The following is a 20,790-nucleotide window of genomic DNA, read 5'->3' as shown; positions in this document are numbered from 1 at the left end:
AAGAAAGTGTGCACTTAGTTTTCTGTTATTTTTTCTCGGTTATTTTCATGAAAACATAATGTTTGGTACCAAAATTTAAATCAGTTCGTAAACAAATTGGTGTGCATTTTAGATTTTGAGTTATACCTGAGAGTTAGTGTATGAAAAAATGAAACAAAAACGTCGGGGAATTTTTTGAAATATTTAAACTTAAAAAGTGCACACTTTCTTTTGGAACTGAGTATATACTCAGTTTTTTTCGATCCTTGCGAAACCTTTGATTTCGGGGCTATAGATTGCGTGTATGATATACGGAACGTGTTGGGTGTTGTTTCAGCAGTGCTAGCTGTTGTCAGACGCCGAACAAAGAGGTTGTTTATTCGAGCCCAGTTGGAGTAACGACAGTACCTTCTCTTATGACAAATGACTAAATTGTGATTCCAAAAAACTTCTAGCTTTCACCACAGTCGAGCTAAAACAATTGAGTAGAATTGATTGTAGCCCAGACCTATTATGTTCAGCATACGCTAGCATAAAAATATTCTACATGTAACGGACGATTTCATTGCATTGATTGTTGTAACTAAAATTGCGTTTCCAAAAATTTAGATAGTACTTTAGGTGAGTACAGTAAAAAATTGATGTGAAATTAGATATAAAGTAATCATGATTACATCCTATTTGTGCCTGTAATCGATAAAATTATGACGACAAAAAGCCAAATATATGACAAAAAGTTGATTATTCGCTAAATTAAAAGAGTACAATAGTTTTTAGCTCGACTATACGAAGTATAAGGAGAGCTATCCTACTCGCCCCGGCGTCGGCGTCGGCGTCTTTCCGCGTCCCCACCTTGGTTAAAGTTTTTTTACACTTCCTCTTTTTTCAACTTATCTCTGTAATTACTTTATGGATTTGCTTCAAACTTGAAATACTTATTCCTCATCATCATCCACATCATCTGACACAAGGGTCATAACTCTGGCACCAATATTTCATGAATTATCCCCCCTTTTCACTTAGATTTTCAGGTTAAAGTTTTGATGCACTTTCACTCTGTCTCTGTTATTACTGAATGGATTTGATTCAAACTTAAAATAGTTGTTCAGCATCACCACCCACATCATATGACATAAGGTGCATAATTCTGGCACCATTTTTTCATGAATTATTCCCCCTTTTTACTTAGAATTTAGGTTAAAGTTTTGGTGCACTTTCACTCTACCCCTGTTATTACTGAATGGATTTGATTCAAACTTAAAAAAGTTGTTCAGCGTCTTCACCCACATCATATGACACAAGATGCATAACTCTGGCGCAATTTTTCATGAATTAATCCCCTTTTTACTTAGAATTTCAGGTTAAAGTTTTATGCACTTTCACTCTATGTCTGTTATTACTGAATGGATCTGATTCAAACTTAAACAATTGTTCAACATCAGTACCCTTATCATATGAAACAAGGTGCATAACTCTGGGACCAATTTTTCATGAATTATTTCTCCTTTTTACTTAGAATTTTAGGTTAAAGTTTTGATGCACTTTCACTCTGTCTCTGTAATTACTGAATGGATTTGATTCAAACTTAAAATAGTTGTTCAACATCATCACCCACACCATATGACACAAGGTGCATAACTCTGGCACCGATTTTTCATTAATTATTCTTCTTTTTACTTAGAATTTTAGGTTAAAGTTTTGATGCACTTTCACTCTGTCTCTGTTATTACTGAATGGATTTGATTCAAACTTAAAGTTGTTGTTCAACATCATCACCCACACCATATGACACAAGGTGCATAACTCTGGCACCAATATTTAATGAATTATGCCCCTTTTTGCTTAGGATATACGTATATAGTGTTTTGATACATTTTATCTTTACCTCTCTTATTACTTTAAGTTGATATTTTTGACATAGACTCAGGCTATTGGGCAATATCTACATCCACAATTGAAGTCATTAAACACTCCAGTGACAGCTCTAGTTTCCTCAGATGTGCCCAGTTTTACTATCCAGCATCGAAATAGTCGAGCGCTCTGTCTCCTGTGACAGCTCTTGTTTATGAAAGTTGGTGTGTATATATATATATACTGCAGTACATTGATAGCAATATGAAAAATATACTCGTCCTTTGTTTTGTTGCTTCGAAATAATTGCGGTTGCTATGGCAAAAAGTACACTGTAGTCCAAAATGTGACAAAAACGGATCCTGCTACAGCTTGTGATATATAATTTAAAATGGTGTATAGATGGAAGATGACGTGCTATTTTATTTCCTCCGTTTGTTTCATCCACCTACCTTCCCTTACGCCAGTCAATGGCGGGTTCTGCTAGAACACTAAAAGTAATAGATTTGTTTATGAAACCTGGAACAAAGATAGAAGGCAATTTGTAGCATTTGTCCCTTTATCTGTCCGTTCGTCCGTCTGTTTGTCCATCCGTCAGTCATAAAAGATAGCTAATATGTTATATTGAAAGTACAACAAATTTGTTTATGAATCCTGGCTTGTAGGTGGTAGTGGTTTATGTAGAGAACATGCATGCCCTTCAGTTGGGGTTTAATATAAAACGTGTGGTTCCTATTGCACATAATATGACAACTTCCCCATCCAGAAGAGGACTCTTGTCGCTGTCAAAAGTAGTGTCTTTAAAGTAGTGTAATGCGTCACGTTTTCTAGTATTACGCCTAGTGTAGCTAAAAGGAAGATGTATTTGGTTTACACGCTCATCTGTCTGGGATGGTTTTGTTTATTCATCAGTCTCTTCGTTTTACGTCAAATTACATTGATTTACTATATTTAGCATGATGAGTAAATTCGTGATATGTCCCGATATATCTTGCCGAATTGACAGTATTTTTAGATAATTTTAAAAATCAACGTTTAATTCGGACAGTTTACTACAGACCCAGTAGGTGCAATGCGACCGTAAATTTTACAGAAACACATTTTCCTTTATCATCTGTATTAAATCTTTACCAGATTATTACTTGGGTGTCCCTGATTTAAAGTTTATACAAGTGGCGTCAGTATATTCAGATTTCTGTTTGCTTTCACAAGAAGAAAGGTAAAGCAGCACAAATTGCTGCATATTTTCTTTTCTGAGACCAGACTAGATGCAGCTTAGATATTTTGTATGTAGCAACATTTCATTGACCTGTATCAGTTCGTTTGTTGTGGGTTTAACGCCGTTTTTCAATAGTATTTCAGTTATGTAACGGCGGGCAGTTAACCTAACCGGTGTTCAGTACAAACCTGTTCTCCGCAACGAATGATGCCAGACACGATGTATTTTATCAAATCGTCACGGAGAACATACTCCCCGCCCGGGGTTCAAACTCGCGACCCTGAGATCCGTAGATCTGCGCTCTCTCTATTTAGCTAAGCGGGCGGGCGACCTGTATCTGACATACAGATCTTAACACAGGTGTCAACAGTAACCTCTTGTGTTGCAAGAAAACAAAATATTCTCCTGCGAATAAAAACTAGCTGGAGATTAGATGTTTGGTATATAGCATCATCTTTTCGACAAGTATTACCATGAGGTCGAAAGTGACCCACTCGGGAGTCACTTGTTTCATATATGAGCCGCACCATGAGCAAACCAACATAGTCCAGACCCTATTGCAATTAGAGAAACCGTTAGCGAACAGTATGGATCCTGGCCAACCTGCGCGGATGCGCAGGCTGGTCTGGATCCATGCTGGTCGCAAATGCACTATGTTGGTTTTCTTATGGCGCGGCTCATTATTATATTTGTACCAAGTATGAGACGTTAGAACGCAGACTCGGCTGTTTTGTTTGCAACATGAACATTAGCGACACATTGTCAGCGGTTCGTGAAGCAGTACTGTTTTCAAACGTCGTGCCCTTGAATGTATTCTGTAATTGTTAATTTGACATCAGATGACATTGACTTACCACCTGCGCCATAAAGAAACTATCTTTACCGTGCGAAGCAATGTGTTTAAAAAACTTTTTATTGCTATAAAAAAATGAACATTCTACTTCATTTCACTTTTATTGTGCTGACTACTGATCCTAGGAAACATCAAACGGCCGAAACAAAAAGATGCTGCACGCGTAGCGGATGTAATAATCGTGAAAATATGTCATTAACCTTCCGCGTAAAGCGATTTAGAACATTTTGCGCCTGCTTATAAAACATTAACTGTTTGTATGTAGCATTTTTCTTTATCATTCTTATTTACTTGTTTACCAGCAGTGTAAGATTATCCAAAAAGGTCTTTACGTTATCGTTTATATTTGCAGTGACAAGACAAACTAAAAAAACATAACCCTGTCCCCCAACCCTGACACTACCGAAGAGCATTAGTGCCACGTGCGTTTTATTTATTAACTCGAAATTTCGAGATATTTAACTCGAAACTTCGACTTACTTAACTCAAAGTTTCGACTTACGTAACGGGTTAGAAGGGACCGACCCACAGACCGACCGACAAGATCACTCCTATATATCCCCCGCCAAATTTCGTTTGTGGGGGTATAATAATTCCACAGTACGATCTAGCCTAACTGAGATACCCCAGTTATTCAGTAGGTTTTGTGCTTTTTTTTTTCTTGCTTTTTTTGGTGGGGGGAGGGTTGAGCTGAACATCACATCCACACATTTATAGGTCATTGGTGACTTTCCAGTTTTTCATGGTTGAGGTGCACCTTCGTGCAAGCCAACAGGATGCTTCCTCACATGAAAGAATTCTACACCCAAAATGACATTTCAAGTCCACAGCATTGAGGTGTATGTGATTTGAAGCCAGCAACCTGAACCAGTCAGCCACTGAAGCCTCTAAGGATTTTATTTACAGTTTCACTTCTGCAAGTCCGAGAAATCTCAACTAACTGACAGAAGAACCATCTTAATCCGAAAGGCCATTGTACGAGTTATAGTAAGTAACCCGAAATTTCGAGTTAGTAAGTCGAAATTTCGAGCTAGTAACCCGAAAATTTGATTTAAGCATCTCGAAATTTCGAGTTAGTATCTCGAAATTTCGATTTAATAAATAAAACGCACCTGTCACTTATGCTCTTCCATACAACGCTTATATATTGAACGAGCGGCAATAATTTCAGCGCTATTTTTGGCTGACTGAATCTTTGCTTATGTTAATCAAAGCACTGAGAGGACTGTTGTGGGCAGCGGTTGACAGCTTCAGGTAATGGGCAAGAACAGTTAGCTTAAATTTGGTGATTCTAGTTAAACTACTTTTGATTCATAAGCATTTTCAACCTTTCTGTTACCAAATCAAGAGGTAAAACTCTGCTTTTACTCTGTCAAAGGGGATAAGATAATATATGAGCAAAGCTCATGTGCTTATTGAAAATTTTGTGATGTTTGGTTAATTTTGTTCGAAATCTTTTTTGAATTATAACCATTTTTTAACAAATCAATGGAAAACATCCTGCTTTTACTGGAACAATGGCAATAACAGTAAATGTGAGCAAAGGTCGTGGACTAATTGATAATTATGTGATGTTTGGAGATTCTAGTTATAACAAAAGCTTGTAGAGCACTTGCATGAAGTAACTGACAAGGAACAGACATTATTTGGTCACTGCCCACTGGATATTTAGCTATTGACCTTAAATCAATAATTGTGGATCATTCACCAGTCTTAAATGACCTCCGTATCAAATGTTATCTTAGACCAAAGCATAACCTAGTTTTCTGGCAAAAAAGTTCCATTGTCAATGTGATATTGACCTTTGACCTACTGAACTCAAAATCAATAGGGGTCATTTGCTGGTCATGACAAATCTCCCGATCTCATGATCCTAGGCCCAAGTGTTCTCCAGTTATCATCCGGAAACTGATTTGTCTACAGACCGACCAACATCCGTCATCAAACGCTAATATTTACAATATAACCCTCTTCCTTCGAAGGAGGGCAGTTAATTTTCAAATTAGAAGATGCCCATGTCTCCCTAGTCCCCCAATGAGTAGTCGTAATAGGCAAGAGGTCAGTAGAGGATAGGAGCGAAAGACAAAGATACACTAATGGTTGGCTGCAACAGAGATCATCTTCTTGGCATGTCCAATCGCCCTAGGAAGTTACAAAATTCTGGGTCAAGTGGTTCTCAAGTAGTTATATTTTCTGGTCCTTTGGGATCATGGAGTCCATTCAACATAATTATGTAGAGTTTCGCTAAGCCGGTGCTAGGGGCGTAAGAGGTGTTGCACATTTCATGTTCAGACCCCTGTGACCTTGATCTTTGATCAAGTGAGCCCAAAATCAACAGGGGTCATCTACTCTACATGTCCAATCATTCTATGAAGTTTCAACATTCTGGGTCAAGTGATTCTCAAGTTATTGATCAGAAACGGGTTTACATGTTCAGGCCCCTGTGACTTTGACACGTGACTTTTTTTTTCAAATGAGATCTCATCTTGGTAAAAGCAGGCTATGAATATATTATACATAAATTACATAGATAAAAGACACTTCGGAATAGTTCTTAAACTAAAAGCAACTACAAAAGAATATTTACAATGAAATTAAATGTTTCATTCAATTTTAAACAACCAAAACAACTACTACTGTCTTTAATATCAGCATACATCATGATTTTCGGGTTGCATTCAGTCATTTTTCAGCTGTAGATTAATATAGCATGCCTCATAATCATGACAACATGCATGTTTTAGGGTTGTTATATTTTCTGGTCCTTTGGGATCATGGAGTCCATTCAACATATGTAGAGTTTCGCTTAAGCCGATGCTATGGGCGTTAGAGGTGTTGCACATTTCATTACCTCTCGTGAACAGACTCAATCAAACCGATTCTGCTATTATTCTTCTTGGTTGCATTCTATGCTTCCAAAGGATCTTTTTACGAATTTTATTGTTAAAAATGCAAACATTAAAAAATTGACATTTTTCTAACTTAGTTTGAATTGTCTCAAATTTTTTCGTTGCCGTCTTCCGAATCCCGCTATTGTATAATTATCCCAGAAGAAATCGTACGCCGGTACGTGAATATTTGGGGACGAAAACACCGCGAATCTACCGGCGATTAAAAGGCGAACTTGTTAAAAATAATGTTTCTATCGAATTAGTTATACCATTTAAGTCAATCACAAACACCAGCCGGAATTTTATATTAAACCAAATTGAAGTGCATTGGTTCGTATTTTCGGGAAATAGGTACGATTTTTTCGCCCCCTCCGTTCCTGAGACGTGCAAATAAAATTTACTTAAAGAAATATTATGAAAGGATCGTATCTTTCTCTATGAAAAATAAATAAGATAACGCCTCTTCTGTTGATTTCATGCAATATATCTTTCCATAAACCCATTTCTATGCTACAAAGTTCGACAGATACACGCGCGGGTGCACTGATCATGTGACCAAAACAAGCTCTTTGGTGTTGTTAAAATGATAAAAATTCGATTAACTTTTTTAGCAGGAACTGAGTTTTAATTTAAAACGTTTACAACAGACGCAACTTGGTCTTAATACCGATTATAGGTATTTATAGTTTATTTTGGTCACGTGATGAAGAATTGTTTTGGTCATGTGATCAAAGCAAGCATGCTCATTTTCATACGCGTTGTTTTTGTTATAAAGTATGCATTACGACAAATATGTACTTAAGAAATACATTTTTTGATAAAGTTGAATCTAAGAAGCTTTCTGAAAGTCAAAAAGCCTTGAATTACGTAAAATTTATGGAGGACATGGAACTACTTGTTCTTCGGTTTCGGATAAGCGCTTTGACCGTAAATTTATGGTATGGTAAATCTGTCGTCACGCTTCGCTGCCCACAAAAATTGAACAGAATTGTCTTGATTAGCATCTGCAGAATAATAATTGTTCAAAAACAAGTTACCAGAGAGCATGTCTTTGAGACTGTTCAAAATTAGGCCATTGTCGCAGATCATTCAAAATAGCAGCATAATAAACGGACCGCTACCTGCTGTAACAAAACGCTAACTTGTATCAATGAAAGAAATACCTGCGAAAAATGCACAACTGACGGCGATTGTCATATTGTATCAATAAGCGTGAGCTGAGGTCCGGAAAAATCGAGTCTCGCTACAAGTAATATATTATATTAAAATTTCAGATTTAGGAGTACAACATGTAACAAATAGTTTCTAAATGTGTACAGCAGAATTTTGGGGAAATTACGATGTTTCGAGTTTTGACAGCCCAGGCCGTCACGAAAGTAAAGAATGAAGTCCTACATGTACCCGTACACGTGCGAGTTTTGAAACTATCAGTCAAACTGTGATGTCAGTTTCCTAGAGGTAATCGCTGGACTGGCTGTGACGTTTGTCAGTACAATGCCCAATGATATAACGCTAGCGCCTGAATCGGAATAAATACGTATGCACAATGTAATGACCAACCCTCAACCAGCTGTAACGTTGTATTGACATGTACGTTAGGTATGCACGTCCTGACCAGCATGTCATATTTTATTTATGATCTCTGGCGTTGCGTCCTATGTTCTTGTCTGCGGTACATCGCCGCAATTTACCTTGATTGACAGCTCCGTTCAGCTGTAAACTGACTTGACAGATTTTAGTCTCGGCGCAAAAAAGAAACATAGATATTGTATGGGTAAATCTATTTACGTCAGTTTGTCGTCAGCCTATACGAATTGTCCACATAAGAATAGAGGTTTCATAAGACAGAGGTCCAGTTAACTAGATAAGCGGCAGGATCAAAGTGCTAACCTGAGGATTATACAATCGTCTTAAAAGATGAACACCAAGTCTATGATAATCCTGGTACTATGTGGCCTTATGGCACTACAGATGACACAAGTTGAAGGTGAACTATTTTCTTTTTAAGATGAAAATATTTAATCTGTTGCATTTTCACCGATTGCATATTTAAGAGTGTATTCTACATTACATTGATAACAATATTATAACATTTTTCTTTCTGTTAATCTTACAAATAATTAAGATGTTTTAAAGAAATCACGTAAGAAAAAAAAACGTATAAAAATTTTGACAGAATATCAGTAGCATTTATTTTGTTTCTATTTAGTTTAAGGACATGCACTTGTTATTTATTTTTGGCTCAATGGCGTCGAAAAAAAATGTTTTTGAGGTACAAAATGCTATGTGGAATGAGGACTCGTAAAAATTTAATCTAAATTATTTTCAATGTTTACTTTTTCTGACATGAAAGATTGTGACAACCTCAATTTTATTCTCGAAATGAGTTCACTGAAAGTACAAACAGTAGAACTGCAACGTAAGAATAAAACAGGATTCTCGTTATTGAAACAGAAAAGTTCTACCTTAAAACGTTTCATGCACAGCTGAGTGTAAAATAAATATCTACATTTTATTATATTGTACAGGGGTCAAATTTAGCAATATTTTCTACTAGCTAAAAGTAGGTAGTGCTCTTTTTGTTCACTAGCCAAAATGAAAAGATACCGGCTAATGTTAAACAATAATATTTAATTACTTTATCAATATTTTACTGGCCAAAACCTACTGATAATCTCTGTAAGTAGCCAGTCACAAAAAAATCTATTAGCTTAAAATAAAATAGCTAGTTTTTATCCACTTACAAGCTAAAGTCAAAGCCTTTCATGTTAACTTGATATAAGCTGCACTCATGCATTTATATCAGAGTTTTGTTAAACAATGAAACATCATTTATAAACATAAATGATAACATTCCTTTCATGCAGAAAAAAATGTATACCTGCAGAACGAACTTTATTAAACTTTTGAAGACATTTGCTTGGTATATTATTGACTATCTGAAATGAGCAAGTACATTCCGAGCCCACCAGCTATTTTCAAATTCCACTAGCATTTAGCTTGTATGCTTGTCTAAATTTGAACCCTGTTGTAGATCACCGGGTGGGGCGTTTGCTTTCAGTGACGATTTAATAAAACACTCTGTCTGAAATCATATGTCCTCCACCTCTGATTCATGTGGGGAAGTTGGCAGTAACTTGCGGAGAACAGGTTTGTACTGGTACAGAATCCAGGAACAGTGATTATGTTAACTGTCCGCCCTTACATAACTGAAATACTGCTGAAAAACGGCAATATACCCAACACAAACAAATTCATTATTTTGTGATATGAGTAATTTATATATTTCACGATTTGTTTGTGTGCGTTACATACACATTGAAGAAGGCAACTCAATACGATTTATTTTACTTATTTTGTTGAGTTAATAGTCACGCCGACACCATTTAGATTGCAACTTCCCAGCCTTTGTTGGTGGAGGAATACGTCAGGTAGTATGGCAGTATGAGTGTGACAGAAGAACGAGCTTAATTTTTCTTGTTTTACATTGCGTATTACTGCGTTTAGTTTATGCTCGATTGTGATAGAACCGTCACAACGTATGATATACGTGCGTGTTTTATATGGTATTTTAATACTACTCTCAAAAGTGTATCGACTGTCAAAAGTTTTATGATATAGTATCACGTACTAGGTAAATGAGTAATCGTATTTTTTCAGCAATCGTTGATGTGTACCGCGGTATACTTTTGCTTAACCCTTACCAGGCTGGACGAGACTGATTCTGCCTTTGCGACCAGTGTAGATCATGATCAGCCTGCACATCCGTGCAGTCTGATCATGATCTGCACTGTTCGCCATTCAGTCAGTATCTTTTTGGTAAACACCCCTTTTAACAGTTAATGGCACTGTCCAAAGTGGAAGATGTATTAGTTCATTATAGAAATTTAGCAGGGTAAGGGTTAAAAGTAATTGCACATAAAAGGTGACTAACGGTCACCCTATGATGCACACTGACTAGAAAGATAATTATAGATTTACGATCAACATGCAAATAAAATGTGACATACATTGCCACGATAGTAACACGTCATTTTCTGCTTTTTTTTTTTTTTTTTTTTTTTTTTGTAATTTCCTACTTTATATACACAAGCAATTAATCTATCATATGCGGGGTTATGTTGAACGGTAAATTTCACAGAACCGAATTATTCGCACTTGTGTGATGAATTCATTCGAATATTTCACAAAAATCGTACGAAAATGTCCCACATTTATAAATCTACGTTTCGCATCTGTACGCCAATTAAAGCAAAAACCGCAAAAACGAATATGTCACATTTCTGGTTCTGGTAACTCCTGTAAACGGAAACTTCTATGATATCATAGTTAGCTGACTGAACTGATATCATAACTTTAGAATAAATCACGTTTTCGTATATTTCAGTTTAGTATGAAATACATTGGCATATGGCCTCAGAGTTGTCTTAAAACACTAGATCTAGTCTACCATATATTTATGACCAAACGAAAGCCTAATTATAAGCGATCGTAATTAGTATTTTGTTAGTTGTATCTCTTGTTCACATTGCTTTTATTGATCCAGTTTTGAACTCTAATATCTCGAATCGACCAGATCATTTTAGCGATGACTTTAGGAAAGTTAAAACGTTCCAACGTCACGCGATAATGCACGCATTTCGCAAGCAACGTCCGGTCATATGCATGTTATCAATATGACAACACTACGACGTCTTTCAGAAAGTACACCAAGTCGAAGTAATGATCCCCGAAAAGTTACACCCTCGAGGTTCATATATTTCAAGTAAGGAATTTAGGTAAAGCATATTGAAGAAAACGCATTTATGTGGAGCAAAAACTGAACAAGTTTGTGATAAAGAAGACATTCGGTGTAAGTGCCATCAAGGTATCACAGTCGCCGTTTAACCCTATCAGTGACACTGTTTATAGCAGATATTCCTCCCCCCCCCCCCCCCCCCCCCACCCAATACCACTCAGGAATCAAAGTCGAGCTGGGGAAAAAAAAGGCAACAACAACAACAAATGAAACATTCTTTTTCACCTGATAAGTGCCACCAGCATTAATTCATATTCGTTTAAATCCAGTCTCCTCTGCTTTGATAGTTGTTTCATTTGAGAAAAAAAAATAATGTCATTGAAAAAGGTTTTTGAGTTGATCGATGTCCCGATCTGTTTCTAACGGGTTTCATGATAAGTTCATTAATTTTGAGATTCAGTACTTTCAAAATTAACGATTTGCTACAACGTGTCATGCCAAAAGCCATACACGATATACTACAACACTTCAAAGCTCTGGTTCGGTAATGTTAAAATTAATTTATTTGATTAAAAATATTTACTTTCGTCCTATTTTTTTCCATTGAAAATTATGACATTCATTTTATATGAACTGCAAAAGGGAAGGCGCCAAAGTTACGACAGCGCTACTTAGTTATAACGGGTCGCTGTTTTGACTACGTTCGCGTCTGGTCAGGGAGAACGTCCCTTAGGTGACGTTGCAGTCAATCTGATTTTAATGTTAAATGTAACAAAATGAGTGCAATTTATATTCTAACTTGACTCGATTTGATTTCAAGTTAAACAACTAACGCCCTCGTGGTTCAGTTCCTACGCATCTGAACTCTGAACCGTGGTAAACTCGACGATAAACCACTAGAAGGCCTTGATTATTTGTTAAATATAACCTTGTTTACAAATGGAAAGGAAATGTAATGTGAATATAAGAAATGATTTTTTTTCACAGTTTTTGCGAAATAAATGACAGAAGTTGTTGACGAATTCAGACAGACATAAACTGGCTTTCTAAACAGATATTTGAAATCACTTTCAAATCATAAGGAAAAAAATCTGAAAAAAAAATTCAAATAGCCTTCAACTTATTTAGGGTTTATACGGTACGTTTGAGGTTAACAATGTCAGAATGATACAGACTGATCTGCTCTCAGTCGGATTTTTTTTTTGTCAAGTGTGTCTATTTTTGTGCACGCAAAACCAGACAATATGTCTTTTTTGTTGGTTTATGTAACGTGATTTATAAAACAAACAGCATGTTTTAAGACAGGTACAAACAACATGCAACACGAGCCTAAGAAACTTGCCATAACAATCCATTAACAAGATTGATATGTGAACGGAATACTGTTGGGGCCATAAATATTTTTCTCTTGTTTTCCATTTCTAAATTTAAGTAGTTGTGACTATAAGAAACGTGCAATCTGACTAAAGTACAATTCCTATTACGCTACGCTTAGGATCTGAAAACGAGCTATTGATAGCCTCGTTCTGACGACCCTTCCGCTAGCCAATCAAAAGCTAACTTACAACATTCTGCAAGCTTTAAAAAACCTTCGTTTTGGATATCTACAATTTTTATGTCATAAAGATAACCGGTTAACTCAGTCGGTAGGGCACTTGCTTTGTAAGCGAGAGGTCCCGGTTTCGAGCCCTGAGTTGGCTGCAAATGTTTCTTACTCTTTGACATTCGAACAAGTTGTCTGATTGGTTCAAATAAAAATAGATTTGCGAAAATAAAAATAGCAATATTGGAAATCCAAAATATACAGAAGACGAATGTGAATGCGTCGTTCTCAGATCTTCGTTTAGAAGATCAAGTACTTTAGTCAGATTGAGATACGTGGTAATGATGGCCCAACTTAGCACCATAACAGTTCGATATAACGGTACGGCACGAGACCTCGTATCAAAGTACATTTTTTTTACGACACGACAGTAAAATGCAACAGTGTTGTCGTAGATTCTTGTAAAAATTCATTAGTTGTTGCTGTAGATGGGAATATCCTACAAGAGGGTATTTGTTTAGACAGAAATCACCTGAAACCGACCAGTATACAAGCATTAAACTTTCACGTCTTAGCGTCCGTGTCATTACAACCGGCGTGACGGTTAAAGTTGAAGTTATAGGGTTTTATTTCGACATTGTGTTTAACATCGAATTCAGCATATTCCCGATTTAATCCAAGTTAATTTCCTTTTCATATTTCTGTAAACTCTTTCCTCTGCAAACCAAATACCTCTATTGGCGCCAACATTTGATTAAGCGCGATTTGTACATATGGCCCTAACTCGATTCCGTAGAAATTGTCAAAATGATGTATCACATTTGTAAAGTCACGGTGAACATGAAATAAATTATTATTTTATAACGATATATGCAGATTATTAAAAAAAAACAACCTAATCGAGCATGTAGAAGAACAATGTAAGACATTTATATTTAATGTAATGACAAATTAGATATGAAGGAAAACTTCGTGTTCATAACAGGTGGCCACTGACACATAAGCACGTTTTTAGGATGCACCTTAGAAGACAATTTGTAAGGTTAAACCAGTAAGAAAAATGTCACGTTTACAATATATAAATAAAAGTTATGAAATATTTTCCAAAACTGACGAAATCCGAAAACGCTCTTTCTGTTTCGGTGTTCGAATCGATTGAGATTATTCTAAATGATCACTTTATAACTTTTTATACTAATATGATAAAAAGGGAATACAAATATTTAAACCACCATTATACTGAGAAAGAGCTTTGTGAAAATAACCCTTAAATGGTTGCCATTTCTGTCGCTGTGGTATAATCCGCAATTTCTTCTATAGTCGAAACAAAATATGCTGTTTGTGGCAAATTGTGTTGTTGTTGTTGTTGTTTTTTCGCAAGTAAACTTAAGATTTTTTTTATTACAGGATTTGTCATTTAAATAACCGCTTAAGTTATTTGCAGCATAACATTTGATCATCTTAGTGGATTCTAATTTACAAAACATGACGAAAAACTGATGACATAATAACTGTGCCTTAAAAAACAGTTCCTGATTTTAATCTTAAGTACACTAAAGGTATTAAAAACACATAGATATGTCGATTCATTTTTTTTATTTTCACCGTCAGTTATGAGCTTTCGCTACAACTATTCTTTAAGACAGTGTCTTTCATTTGAAATTTTGTTCTCGAATTTGACATAAATTTCAGAACGACGCCATTTTGTACATTTATTAATGAAATACAATGACACAGCATCACAGGGGCAGTTTGTTTCGAGTATGTTGTATGTCCGCTTCATATTGATTTGAATTTTTGATATAAAATAAATAAGATAACAAAAACGAGTTTTTAAGAAATGCAAAAATGCAAGAATACTAATAAATATGTGTTTATGCATCCACCCTAACAGATTTATCTGTAGCGAGAGATTCGATTTTAGGACAACTTTAGCAGAGGCTTATTGTTATCCCTTGTCATGCTTGACACGACTGATTCGGCCTTTGCGACAAGTGTAGATCATGATCAACCTGCACATATGTGCAGTCTGATCATGATCTGCACTGTTCGCTATTCAGTCAGTATTATTTTGGTAAGCATCCCTTTTAACAGTTAATGGTACTGTCCAAATTGAAAGATGAACCGGTACTACGCGATACCCCACATTTCACAGGTGCTATTGATTATTTACAAGTGTATACTACACCTATGTTTACCGTAGACGATGTGTCAAAGATCGTTTACGAGTACCTATGCCAAGACCCCACATTTCACAGGTGCAATCGATTATTTACAGGTATTTGCTACACCTATGTTTGCCGAAGACGATGTGTATACACGCCCCCTCGGTATGAGGAATACGCCTTCCGCTACTTGTGGCCAAGAGCATGTGGTCGTGTCGCTGTACAAAGATACGGAATAAAGGCATGTTGCGTAACCTACGGGCGATACTAGACTGAAATCACATCGACCATGTGGTCAGAGATTTATGTTTCTGGTAAGTTGTACATATAAAGATTTTGTTAAACATGTGCTAAAGAAAACCTCTGAACAGCGACACAATTGCTAAAAGGATCACTTTTAGCTCTCCTTAAAGTTGTCTGTCGTTTAAACAGTTAAGGTGATGTCACTTTTTGAATTTCGGATGAATAACAAAAAAACAAAGAATATTCAGTTCTTTCCAAAAACTGTTATAATGATTCAACCAAATAGTTTCAATTGTCTACCAGAAAGGAACAATTCTTATATCTTAATATTGAGATTTGATACCTTTATAACAGACAGTAAACTAAAACAATAGACATTCATATGTGACGTCGGTTACCTCAACAAAGCAATTTCAAGCACAAATATTAATGTGGAATGTAAAGTAAGTTACACACTACAATATCCATCCAAGATACTTTCAAAAACCATGCATTTGAGGAATAGAGAGATAAAAGTAATTTTGACAGCTCGTGAAAACTAATGACAAATTTTGACAGGTATATGATGACTCATGACCTAATTATTTTTTTTCTGTTATTTCTAACTTCCAGTTTGATTTTCATAAAATGGGTATTCTTTATTGTAGCTTACAACTCGTACATTAAAACAATAAAAGAATATATTGTTACCTCACTGTCGTTTTGTCTATCCATCTCTCGTACGAATTCCTATTGTTTCAGTCATTTGTCAGTAATTAGAGCAACTCACAGTGTGGCAATCATACAAAACACATCCCTTATTTTCACATAGATATTGAGGATTTATCTAATGAGCACATGTATTGGAAACACAATTCCAATACCGACTGTGTATTGTAATAATGCTAAACTATCTCAGCCGTGACATCTCCTTAATGATATTGTCCAAACGACAAGCCCATTATAGAAATTTAGCAGGGTAAAGGTTAAGCTGCGTATTCAAGATCAGGGTCTGTATCAAACTCGTTCCGAAGGGAAACTGGCTAATATATAGACTCGTTCTTGGGAAAAATGGCTCATATACAGGCGTCTGTATCAAACTCATTCGGGTGAAATGTTGTGTGTGCAGAGGTCAGTATCAAAGTCCTTCGGAATGGGGTGGGTGGCTTATGTACAGGCGTCGGTAACAGACGCATTTGGGGTCGGCATCAAACACTTTTTTTTGAGGAAAAAAAATGAATAAATGGCTTAGATACAAGGGTCGGTATTAAATTCTCTTATGTAAGACAATTCTCCGAAAAGAGTTTAAATCTGACAGTGTTGGTCTAACCAAGGGTATTGTCACAACGGGCAAACAAAATTACATGATCATTACAAAGTTATGTTTCAAGTTTTATTGACAGGCATGTTTGAGACAAATAGTATGTTTCTAACTAGGAAGACATGACGCATTCTACATCTCTAGCGAGACTTTGAACCCATATCAGTAAAGAGGAAGTGATTCAAAATCAGCGTCCTAACCACCAGGCCTCGGAGGCCCTGCATGTCAGGTTTAGCGGTTGACCTTTCTCCCTAAACTCCTTCCCCGGCCCAATCCACTACTATATACACGACCAACTTTGAAAAAGTTTCGATGTCAATGGCAATGTCTTGTTAAATATGATAACGCAAACCTTTACTATAAAATTAATGTATAATAATAAAACAAAAGCAAAACAATAACAACAACAATAAACTTATATATTTAATTAGATACCGGATATGTTACAGAATGTTTCCGTGTCGAAAATTGGGCAGGTATATATGAAAAACAAGAAGTTACATCATGTGACACCATTCGTTAATTTCATAGTAATTAGGAAACAGCCCAAATGCGTGTTTAATGGATTAATAAAATTTGATTAAACACGTGCCTTAATTACCAAAACGTGTTATTTATGTTATTAATGACGTACAGCAGGGTTTAATCGGCAAAAAATCTTTGATATTTTACATGTATAACAAATGAACAAAAAATTCTGATTAACTGATGTAAGAAAATAAACATACAGGTGTTTTGAGTACTATAAACGTCTTTTCGTTTGTTTGCTACATTTAGATATCGTGAACCTACTTATTTCATTCGTTGTTTATGAAAGTTACATCAAATCTTAGATAAAAAGGTGTTGAATATCTGAGACGTTATTCATTTGAGCCGTGCCATGAGAAAACCAACATAGTGGGTGTGCGACCAGCATGGATCCAGACCAGCCTGCGCATCCGCGCAGTCTGGCCAGGATCCATGCTGTTCGCTTTCAAAGCCTAATGGAATTGGAGAAACTAATAGCGAACAGCATGGATCCTGACCAGACTGCGCGGATGCGCAGGCTGGTCTGGATCCATGCTGGTCGCAAACCCATTATGTTGGTTTTCTCATGGCGCGGCTCATTTATTTCACCCAAATCTGATAATAAATTGATATTAGAAACTAACAATATTGCTACGAAATGTATTAACCCTTATTATGCTGGACACGATTGATTCTGCCTTTGCGACCAGTGTAGATCATGATCAACCTGCACGTCCGTGCAGTCTGATCAAGATCTGCATTGTTCACCATTCAGTCAGTACCTTTTTGGTAAGCTCCCCTTTTAACAGTTAGTGGTGCTGTCCAAATTGAAAGGTGGACAAGTTCATTATAGAAATTTAGCAGGGTAAGAGTTAAACATTAAAGAGTGGGCATGTTGAAAATTCAGTGGGGCAGTTGCAGAGAACGAATACACATGGCAGGGGTCACCTAACCAACCACGATTAATTTGTCGAAACATCTTTCATCAAACAAAAATAAACGATGAAAATAAAATCTACAGTTATCATCCATTTTTTTTAAATAAAAACATGTTTTTCCTTCCAATTACTGTTTCACTCTAAAACTACATGTAGACGTTTTTTGCCAGACGTTGTTCCTATGCCTGCGTTAAAGAATATCAGTTTGAATACTATAGACCTACAGCCCCATAATGTTTATGCCTTACAATGATGCGTTTTGAAGTATTTGAAAACCAGTCTTTTACTCGGGCATATTTTCACTTATAGTGTGTCTCCAACTTTCACCACGACTTTAATATTCCATATTAAATTTTCTGCTCATAGTGTATCGAAAAAAAAAAAACACCACCAGAATGTTAAAATAAATTTTTGACATTTTTATATGTCGATTGTACATAAACCAACTTGTTGATTTTTTTTTTTCAAGTTTTATATAACTGGAGACGGAGAAAGTTATTGGGTCTAAAACTTATGTGATGTGACCGACTGTATTTCTGACCCTATTTTGTCCATAAAAAAAGTGGTAACATGTTTGCTAGACTACATGAAGAAGCAAAGTACCAATCAACTGAAATATGGGGGTAACACAGCAAAGTCTGTTTAATGAAGTAAATAGAATATACAAATGTTGTTTTTTTTTGGTAGAAATAGGGGTAAATAAAGTCAATATGAATGATAAAATTGAATAAAATCAATAAATGCGAAAGGTTCTTTAGAAATTACGAATTCAAATCATACGTGAGAAATGTCCCATTTTTTACGCAACTTATAAGTAAAATAATCTAGATTGTACTGGAATACTGATTGCTTATTGGGTAATCAATAGACAAAGTTGGACAGGCATTACGCAGCACTGTTCCCCGGCTACCAAGTTAATGACTGAGAAAGAATTACCGTGTTTAGTTTTATCCTTTATCGCCGATCAGGGATGAATTACCATGTTTAGTTTTATACTAAACAAGTTTTTAAACATAATTTTGTACGTATTTTGGTATATAAAGATGGGCATTGACCTCCACATTTTATTAACAGACAGACAAAAGAAGCTCGGGACTTCTATAACAAACATGTCATTGTCCAAATTACTACACAAAAATCCCATTATTTTTTACATATTACCTGATCCACACTTTTTGCCTTTATGTTAATGTACCTGGTATAAAAAGATTTTATAATGAATACGAAAGAAAGTCTTCAGTTCACGGACATCGATATCACAAGTTGAGTACTAGGTTACTCGAACACGGGCGACACATCGGTCATGATTACACATTTTAACACAACTTTCATGTAAACTGTATATCAGGGGACACATGTATATAACTATACATCAGTTGATCGCCTTAATTAATGACACTTAAGACAGAATTATTACAAACAAGGGATGTAGAGTGCAATGTATACGTTGAAAAGACAGTTCAATACACATGTTGTCAATCGTTACATCAAACAAAGCCGCCGCAAGGCAAATTGTTGGACAAAGACAGGTGTGGTCTAAGTGTCTGAATAGACTTGATTGACAGTTTTGTCCGTATTATTTCGCAATTTACTTACATTTTTTTTCGGCGTAAGACAAAAAGATCATATTCAAACTCTAAATTCCTTAACAAAAGATGTATATCTAAGAGTGCTTTTGCCTGCAACTTTCAAACAGAAATAATTTCTCCTAAACCGTCGTTCTTCAGCATGGTATTCAGGTTTTGACGTGGTAATGATAAACGTACGTCATCACCGTAACGGCACTTTAAAAACTCAAAATTTTGATACAAAATATGAGAAGATCACGTGAATGGGTAGTTATGTCATTTAATAAACAAAACCTGAAACAGTTTAAAAAATCACGCGGTAAGCAAGCATGTGTAAGCTTATTAATAGCGGGTACCGATGTGCACCGGCAACCGATATGGGCGATATCTGCAGAAGTTTGTTAGTAGTTTTAGTCTGAAGCTAGTGAAAGGTACAGAAGACGCTCCGATTCGTTCTTTGGCGTGCCAGATGTGAAGTACTCATAAACGGGACTTTTATCCCAATTAACACTTTTGGCATATCCGTTTATGTAGATTTTTTTTTATTTCAGGTCACATGACGAGAACTGGTGGTTGGTCAATTGTTCCGCAAGAACTATTTTCTCTGCGTAATGCTACTTGCTATGTTGTAACACGTTTGTCTTTTTATGCTGTAATTTGTCATTTGAGTGCACTATTTGTTGTTGTTAGCTTTGTGTTCAAAATTGTCCATTCATTATTTATTGAAAATGTAAAAATCTCTTAATAAAGATTTTAAAGAAAAACAGATCTGTTGCTAAAATTGATGTTTAATAATTTGATGTTTAAAAGGAAATCTACATAATAAAGAAGTTTAGTTTCCAACGCGTGTATCCTTACATGAACTGAATCCCTTGTAATGATGTAAAAGAATTTCCCGCTACAATTTTGAGCGGCAGCGTATACATTTTATGAACGTGCACGTCTGCAAGTGCTCCGAACTGTAGACACACGCACGCTTATTTAAATTTATAATA

The 20,790-nt window shown here is 35.9% G+C and overlaps 1 long non-coding RNA gene across 1 annotated transcript; it reads left to right on the top strand.

The window, feature by feature from the left end:
- Positions 1-8,602: 8,602 nt before the first annotated feature.
- LOC123527155 (uncharacterized) lies at positions 8,603-20,563 on the top strand. Its single transcript, XR_006681647.2, has 3 exons — positions 8,603-8,780; positions 15,353-15,553; positions 20,347-20,563. It is a non-coding gene; the product is annotated as an uncharacterized LOC123527155 (long non-coding RNA).
- Positions 20,564-20,790: the final 227 nt, after the last annotated feature.

This window comes from Mercenaria mercenaria, chromosome 14, assembly GCF_021730395.1.
Source record: "Mercenaria mercenaria strain notata chromosome 14, MADL_Memer_1, whole genome shotgun sequence".
Taxonomy (NCBI): Eukaryota; Metazoa; Mollusca; class Bivalvia; order Venerida; family Veneridae; genus Mercenaria; species Mercenaria mercenaria.
The sequence above is the reverse complement of the archived record's forward strand: the minus strand, read 5'-3'. Positions and strand labels throughout refer to the sequence as shown.